This window comes from Camelus dromedarius, chromosome 9, assembly GCF_036321535.1.
Source record: "Camelus dromedarius isolate mCamDro1 chromosome 9, mCamDro1.pat, whole genome shotgun sequence".
Classification (NCBI taxonomy): domain Eukaryota; kingdom Metazoa; phylum Chordata; class Mammalia; order Artiodactyla; family Camelidae; genus Camelus; species Camelus dromedarius.
In genome coordinates this window covers 14,857,016-14,866,236 of record NC_087444.1, presented here as the reverse complement: position 1 = coordinate 14,866,236, position 9,221 = coordinate 14,857,016, and positions in this window count along the sequence as shown.

Below are 9,221 nucleotides of genomic sequence, written 5' to 3'. Positions count from 1 at the left end.
GAGATGATTAATCACATTTTGTCTCTATGTGAGAATGAATCTAAATGAGGGCTAATAAGATGAGACTATTAATTATAACGCCAAATTCAGGAGCTTTCTCTTTTATTCACTTCGCTATGATTCAATGTTTCAATCCCTCTGTGAGGCCACCACCTCCAGCCCCCTGGGAAATACATGATGTGCAGCCTGGTCTGGAAGGGGCATCTCTTGTCGTTTGCTCCAGATCCAAGCAGTAATTTTACACCTGCATGCCCTTGCTCAGACTGGTCCCTCTGTTTAGGATGCTCCTTTCCCCATTTGTCCTTCAGGAAAACACCTCATCCTTCAAGGCTGAAATCACACCACATCCTTCACCAACAAAGTCTTTTTCAACTTCCCAAGCAGACCAATGGTTCCTTTTCCTTTGGTCTCACTGGATTTGGCTCCTTTATCTGTAGTCTCCCTGCTAAATTGTTTGTAATTCACTCATTCTCCACGTTATTCTAAAAAGGTTTGACCGTGATATTGATAGTTATATTCTGGACCATCAGACTGAAATTTCACCCCCACCCTGGACTGAGACTTCCTCCATGCTGGTCCTGTGTTCACTTACCTCCAGGTCAAAAGTGCCCAGCACATAATAGATACCCAGTTAATAGTGATTAAATCAAACGAGGCCATTCATTACAGAACAACTCATTTACTTGACAAATGTGCACCGTGTGTCTACTATGTGCCAGGCTCTGGGCTGGACCTGGGAATATAATGATGGACATGCTGACTTATTCTTGCTTTCATGGGCTTGAGAGCAGTCAGAGCTAAAGTGTGTGGGGCAGCATTGGATGCTTAGAACCTTGAGGAATGAAGGCCAGAGACAGAGCCCAGCCAGAGCAAGGAGGTTGAGGGCTTACTTCCCCTGGGCATTGTCAAGTGGTCCAAGTATAAAAATGATTTAAGATAACATGTTGACACCATTTGTCTTAGGACTGATAAAAGGTTAAAGGAAGTAATGTGAGCAGTTAAACCTCTTGACTTGTTGACCTGGGAGTCAAATTTTACCTGCTCCCTTCTTCACTGACCCAACGCTGTCTCTGGCTCACTGAGGCTGGTATTAGAACCTAGCTCTGCCTCTGGAAGGCAGCCATCCTCTGTCAGCACAAGGCTTGGGTTCTTGTTCCCCCTCCACTGAAATTCTTTACACAACCAGGTTTGAACCCTGACTCTACCACTTACAAGCTATCTGATCTTGAAGCTCTGCCCAGTGATTTGTTGTGTGACTTGGGACAAACTCTCTCAGCCTCAGTGTCTTCATCTATAAAATGGAGATGTTAATATGTCTTTCTCACCAAAGTATTGGGGATTGAATGGATTGGTGCTTGTGAAGTGTTTAGCACAGAATCTGAAGGTAGTGAGTACCATCATCATCATCATCATCATCATCATCATCATCATCATTATTATTATTATTACCTTCTGTCCACTCACATGGGTCTTAAGCAATGACACAACAGTAGTGCAGGAAACTTTGGAGTCCCAGTGCCAGACTTTAAGCTCTGCCTGCGTGGAGCTGCAGAGGGATGAGCAAGGTCATGGATAACTGTTATTCCACAGTAGGATTTGCAGCTGTCTTGTCTCTTTTACCTTAAAAGGCAAGGTTGTAAATCTGCCTGTCCTCAGACAAGCTTTACCACCAGACATGGGGAAATTGAGGCTGGAAGAGCTTATGGTGTGCCTGATGGGGCTCCCCTGGACAGCATCTCCTGTGCTCTCTCCTACGCTGGACAGATACACCTGTCCCCTACCCCTACTTGTCTGGCTGGGAGACCTTGGGCAGGCAGGTTCTGGCTGGATCTCAGGGCTGAGTCAACTGGATAGTATCTATCTGCACGTGGCTCCTTAGCTGTTCACACCCATGCAAGCCTGTGTATGCTCGTCCATGGGCACGAAGTGTTGGAACCACAGACCAGTCCTAGAAGCTGTTCCATCCACATTGCCTCAAATGAGCAAACAGAGACCCAGACAGACAAAATCAACCTCCTTCGAAATCACACATGATTGTCTGGGGTGGGGGCCTCTGGAGTGAGGCCTGAAGTGAACCAACTCTGGGCCCCCTGGGTCCTCCCTGGTCGAAGTAGCTGCTGTTCTCCCTGCTGACTGCTGGCGGAGTCATGTCCTCATGTCTGGAGCTGGGTCCTGGGGGAGGCATGGAGGAATTCGGAACAATCCAAGATTTGGAGTTCAATGATTTCCTAATGTAGCATCATCAGGAAGGCAGCACTCAGCTGACCCTGGAGGAGGGCAGAAGGGAGTACTGGAGGGATCCTGACTGCCAGGAGAATGAACCAAGGGTGGGAGGAGAGAGACTGAAAAGAGAGAAATGGAGATGGATGGCAGGAAGTGGGAGGAAAGCCTCATTTGCTTGTTGTTGAAATGTCATTTCCTTAAAATTATTTGACAGGCAATTTCCCCTTGAGATGTTTTCTGGAGAGTTGACTTCTATCACAAAGGACTCCTTTTTTTCTTTCTCTTTCATTTTCTTTCTTCCTTCCTCTTTCTTTCTTTCTTTCTTTCTTTCTTTCTTTCTTTCTTTCTTTCTTTCTTTCTTTCTTTCTTTCTTTCTTTCTTTCTTCCTTCCTTCCTTCCTTCCTTTCTTTCTTCCTTTCTTTCTTCCTTTCTTTCTTCCTTTCTTTCTTCCTTTCTTTCTTTCTTTCTTTCTTTCTTTCTTTCTTTCTTTCTTTCTTTCTTTCTTTCTTTTCTTTTCTTTTCTTTTCTTTCTTTCTTTCCCCCTTTAGTTTTTTCTCTCTTCATTCCTTTCTCCCTCCCTCCCTCTTCCTCCTCCTCCTCCTCCTTCTCCTTCACTCCAGCCTCCCCACCCCTCCATCTTTCTTCCACAAAACTGGCCCAGAGCTCTTTGGGAAGTGGACTGGGAGTAGATCATAGCAGCCTTGGAAGCTTGGGGCTGCAGAAGAAATGCCACTTTCCTGTCCCCATGCTCCTGGCAAGGTGCTTCAGGGAGAGCCAGAGTGTGCAAAGGCCCTGATTAACCCATCTCCTCTGCTGCCCCACCCAGGTCTTTTGCTCTGCTGGCTGCCCTGGTAGTCATGTCTTCTCCCTCTTTATGGGGTGGGGGTGCAGGGGGAGGGTGCAGCATGAAAGGAGTAAAGCAGCCATAATGGAGGGACCCTTGGACTAGGTTTCTCATCATTAAATGGGAAGAGTAGCTCCCAGCTACCTGGCTTCCCAGGGCTGCTTTGAAGACCTTGTATTTGGTAAGCTACCAAGAGCCAACATTTGATACTTTGGAAAATGACTGACATAGTTGTTGAGACCACTTCTTCCCCTGGCTGGACGACAGCCAGTGTTCCCCTTGTCCCTACAGGTACAGAAACACTTGTGTTGTCTTCAAGGCCATGCCACCAGGAGTCTTGCTCCTGGAGGGCAGGCATTGCTGGGAGGCTGGATGTATCAGGGGCTCAGCTCTTTCTTCTGTTCCGAGCGTCCTGCCACCACCAGGCTGGGCCATCTCCTGGATCCGGACAGGCTATCTCAGGTTGCTCTCAGAACTAATCAATCTAAGCTAGAAATGAAGATGCAATTTATTCACAGTGAATCTTGGCTTCTCAAGGACCCTCCCTACCCACTAGAGTTACAACTCTTCAGCTGAGGACCCTTCTAGAATGAAAGTTTGTCCTAACCTTCATCGGAAAAAGAGAATCACAAAGAGGATCATGTGTCAGCTGTTGTCTAAGCAACAGACAAGCTCACTTCCTATCTTTGGCCCTGCATGACTTCAGAGCAGACGGGGCAGAGAATTACCTGGAAACAGGAAGTGAGAATCTGTGCCATCTGTATTCATCTGTTAATGCAATAAGCATTTCTCAGTGCCTGCTGGACCCTGTTCTCATCCTGGTCAGTTGAATTACATGCCCTCCCTGCTCACAGACCACCAGGGGAACAGACACCTCAGTGACAGTCCAACCTGAGGCAGTGAGTGTGATGATGATGGAGAAATGTACGAAATGCCCCAGGAGCCAGAGTGGCTTGGCTCCTGAAAATCACTGGAGGAAGCAGAATCTTGGAGCAGAGAAGAGCCTGAGGGTTGGAAGAGTTTAAGTCCAGACATGGCTGCAGGACAGACCCTCCTCCCACCTCATGTGATGTCAGGCTATTCCTTGCCTTGGTTCTCTATGTTGGTTAGCCTAGTGCCAACTGAGAAGTCCAAGAGGAGGCTTCCTCACATGACAGCCAGGCTGGGTGGGGTGGGGAGGCCCAGAGCAGGGACAAGTCGGGAGGGAAGTCTTTCCAGGGCTGCCCTATGTGAAGGGAAGAGAGGCAAGAGGTGATTCCCACTCCAGTCTGCAGCACTGATCTCTGTGGCTGCCCTAAGCCCTGAGCCAGGGTCCCAGTCCAGCCCCTGGCCCTCCAGCCAGATGGCAAATCTCTTTTCCCCTGGCTGGTGCTGTGCACTTTTTTCAAGGAGTAGGAAGAGTCCGAGCAGCCCTCACAGGTGGAGCAGTGAAGCGTGGTGAGTAAGGGCATCAGCTCTGCGGCCACACTGCTTGGGTTGAAATCCCAGCTCTGCCTCCTGCTAGCTCTGTGACTCTGAGTAAGTTACTTAACCTTTCTCTGCCTCAGTTTCCTCATCTGTAAAATGGAGATAATAATGATATCTTCCTTATAGGGCTTCTGTAAGGTCAAGTTATTATGTATAAAGTGTTTAGAACACTGGCTGCAATACAGTGGGTGCTGTTTAAGGGGGAGACCTATCATTATTAAGGAATAGTGAGGCCACGGGGGCATTGCATCTGTTGCCAGTCAGTGCTACTCCAGGCTCAATTCAAAGAGGACTGCAGAGTGGCTGTGCTAATGCCTCCTCAGCACTGCCCTAGCGAGGAAGAACGGGGCGGGGGGAGGGTCAGCACACACCACCGAGGCTGCTTCCATCTCAGGAAAGCCCCTCTCCTACCGTGAACATTCCTCTGGATCCTGTTATGGAGAGAGCCCTGCTCTGGGGGCCAGGAGGGTACGCGGTTATTGGGGGGCAGGCTTCATCCTGGAGCCAAGAGGGTGCAGGGACTGTGCTCCCAGCTCCCACTTGGACCAGAGCACCTGGAGTTGCTGACAGGAGCAGGAATGCAGTGTTCCTTGGGAGCCTCTTCCCTTCCCCTGACCACAGTTGGCCCACAGAACTGCAACTACCAATCGGTCCATTCATTAGAAAACCTCCTGATTGTCGAGCCTGTCACAGCTCCCACCCTCTCCCTTACATTCCAGCCTCCAGACATGGGGCTGCTGGCCCCCAGAACAGCCTGGCCATAGATCCTGGAGCGCTCTTCCCTTCCTTTCTCCCAGGTACAGGAGTCTGGGACAGAATCCAGGCGTGGTACTGTTAGGTAAGAATTCTCTTCCTAGAATTAAATTCCTTCTAAGAGACTGCAGTGTTCACCTCAGTGCTAGAAGCCAGGCAGGGCCAACACTAAATGATCCAGTCCTCAACATGGTGTAACAGGATTTGGCTGCTCCAAACAGGGACTTTGGGCAACTTGCTGGAACCCTCTGCACCTCAGTTTCTTCATCTGTAAAATGAGGATTATAATAATTATGACCTCACATGATTAGTGATAGTATCAAATTCAGAATTTCCTAGAAAACTCTGTCCTCTTGGAAGACTCATGCAGATGTTGGCTATCACTAGTAAAGAACTTTGGTTTGAAATCAGGGGCTCCACATTCAGATCCCAGATCTGCTTTCTGACTGCAAGACCTGGGGCGACGTAGGGAACCTCTTTTGAGCCTGAGATTGCTCATCTGTTAAGTGGAAACAATACTACCTGTCTTAGAGTTTGTGAAAAGTCAGTTGTGAATGTTATAATCATTCATAGAGGTAGCAGTGCTGATATAGCAGAGGGAACTGGTCACCGAAAGGAAACCCGATTCACAAGCGGCCTCTCTCTCACTCAGCTGCACCCCCCTGTGCTGTAATCAGTCTACAAATATTTACTGATTGGTTGAGGATGATTGATCCTAGACTCTGGTGCCAATATCCCTTGAAAAGCTGGAACTCCCGAGCCTCCCTGCACCAGGTCCAGGACCTGCTTCACCAGATTTGGAACCGTCTGGCCTGGAGCCCCTCTCCCCTCCCTTTACCCCTGCCTTAGGTCAGATATTTGTTTCCCTTAAAGCTCATAAAACACTATTTCACTTACGCAAGAAGGATGTCATGCTGAAGCTATTTTATTAGGAAGGAAGCAGAAAACCATAGAGAATGTATTTTTAGAACATAACAGTAGAAATCATATTCTGGTTCTTCCTTGAATTTAAAAACTAAGATCATCGACTTATGCCTAATTTTTAAGCCAGCTTCAAAGAGGGAGTCTTCCCAGAGCTGAGTTTTGGGAGGAACCTAGACTGTGGACTCAGGTCATCCTGGACGCTCTGGGCCCCTGGGGAGTTTCAGCCCTTTCTGCAGAACTCAAGCGGAAAATCAAACATGTGCCCGTCAAACCACTAGTGCTTCTCCAGACAACAATTAACTCGTTCCTTTACTGAGCACCTACCAGTCACCAGGCCCTAGTCACTAGGGTTAAAACCATTGAAGAAGACCCATCCCTACCCTCCAGGGGCTCTCGGGCTTGTGAACACACTGCTCCCACACAGAGCAGCAGTGCTGGGTGGTGTTCGGAGCAGGAGAGTGGGTGGGAAGGGAGTCAGGAGGGCTTCCAGGAGGAGGAGACTTCAGAGCTGCATTGAGAGCAAAAGTGCACCAGCTACAGAAGTGGCGAAGGGAATTCCATGCACAGAGACCGGCAGAGGTGAGCGACAGTGTAGTGGGCAGTATGATTATTCTGGCATGGTTGGTGCTGGGAGGAAGGTTAGAAGTGGGAGAGAGGCCTGGGGGTCATACACACAACGCTTGGCTTTCCCTCGAGGAGCAGCTGAGGAAGCTGGAGGGTGACAGGGTCAGATTCATCCATTCAGTGAATGTTTTCTGAGCGTAGGGCCCTGTACTTAGGTTCTGAGGGGCCCATGAAGAGGTGCACACGTACTGCATGGACTCTCGTCCTCAGGATATGCAGCATCTAATCAGAAAGTGAAGGGGTTTAGGGGGTGCCAGAGACTCAACTACATTTATCAGCTAAAAGGAAGTTGCCCAGAGAGAAAGAGACTAAACAGATGGAGAGACAGAGGTCACTGGAGGAGCGGGGTCCTGGGAGTGGGTGGGGTAAGATCAAGGATGCAAGGAAAGATTTTACGGGGTCAGGAGAAGAGATGTTTTGCCTTTGAGGTCAATGATGTGGGTTTGGCAAAAGAGAAGAGTTTCAAGAGACTAAATGCTGTTGAGAGAGAAGTTCAGGTGATCAGTGGTGGGTCCAGGTGAGGAGGGAAAGGGAGGGGCCGGGAGAAATTCACTGCCTCATTCAGCAAACAAGACGTGTGATTACTGAACACTGGCAGGGACCAGGGACAGAACCAAACCTTTGTGGTTTCTGCCCCAGGGGCTCATGACCTCCTTCGACCTGGCCTGCTGTCCCTCCCTAACCCTCCCAAGTCCTCCTGGTGAAATCATGTCTTCTAGGGCCCTCCTGAAACAGCCCTGCTTGGGAAGCCTTCCCGTTGGTCTCAGCAGGAATGCTTCGCTCTGCCTCCGGACCCATGGTGCTTTAGTCTCTGCCCCTCCTGTGTTTGTGTCTTCCTTTGTGAATACATTTCTTCCCCTTCAACCAACTAAACTATGAGCTTTCTGAGGCTAGAGACAGCTTTCGGTCTTCCACAGGATCAAATATACTAGATACTCAATAAAAGCTTGTTGAATGGAATTAATGAATGAATGGATTTCAGGAACCTGGGTCATTTCCCCTGCTGGAAATGCCCTCCCCTCCCCTGTTCCTAAGCTGAGCACCTCCCTTCCATCTCACTGTGGCCTGTCCTGGGGCTGGCTGCTGGGTCACATGCTTGTCATGGGCCCTCTGCACTTGGTTGAGGTCATGGGCTCAGGCAGGCTGCCAGAGCCACAGGGTTTGAACCCACTCTGTTAGTGAGTCGAGGTGTGAGTAGAACCCGGGGTCGGGGGTGGTCTATGGAGGCTCACCAGAAGCTCCGGAGACCTGTGTGCCTACCAGGATGCTGGAGCAAGCCTCAGGCCTTCCTCCCTCACCGATTCTCCTTTTCCTGCTCCAGCCCTGTGCCCTGCAGGGCAGTCCTGTCAGTGGGCACCGCTGGCCACTGTGGCTTGTCCAGTGCCATAGTGGCTCCACACGCCTTCCCCCTTGTCTGCTGGCAGGGCCTTCCTCTGGCTGGTCCCAGCCTTCTGCTTCAGCCTCATCTTCTATTATCCAGCCGTAGGCACTGCAAGAATTGGATACACATCCACTCAGTACATCTTTACTGAATGTTTATTATGGCCTGGCTGAAGGTTAGACGCTAGAATTTCCCAAATAAAAGGCAGTCCACTCTCAAGGAGCTCACAGTCCAGCAGGGCTAGAGGGGGTCAGGCAAGTAAGTAGCCAACCACAGTGCACCCCTATAGTTAGTGCCAAAGGCAGAAGGCCCAGTTTGGGACCCCCGGGAGGGGTGGAGAGGTCAGGAACAGTTTCCAGGGGAGAAGAAGGGAGAGGCAAGGGAAGAAAAGAAGGGAGGGGAGGGGCATCCAGATAGAGGGAGCAGCAGAGGCAGAGGGGCAGAGAGGAGTGTGGATTGGGGTGGCCGAGTGTGGGTGACAGAAGTTTTGATGGGGCGAAGACTGGTGACACCATAGACCTGTCTCTAGGCCTCTATTCCCACCTGAGGAAATCAGCCTCTCCCGCCTTCTCAGAACTCCATGACATCTGTATCCCTCTGTGGGCCCTTTTTCATGTTCCAGCTTATTTTTGGCCTCTCTGTGTACCTGCTCTACCCGCCTCCACCAGACTGGGAACTCCTCGGGAGCAGGAACGTGTCATTTCAATACTCTCCACGAATATTTAACGAGGATACACTCTAGGCCAAATTCTGGGTACTGGGAATACAGCAGAGACCAAGATGGACAAATTGAATTAAAATACCTAAGTGCCCACCCAGATCACCTGTGTCCCTTTAACAGGCTCTCCAGTGAGTCATCAGGAAGTTTCTTAATAAGCAAGGATTTCATCCAAATGGAAAGCAGTTGTCTGGTGCCGCTTGTTGTGTGACATTCAGGGAATCTCATAACCTCTCTGACAGGGATGAAAGAAACTCCTCCTTCGGGGCCTTGCCATGAGAAAATGC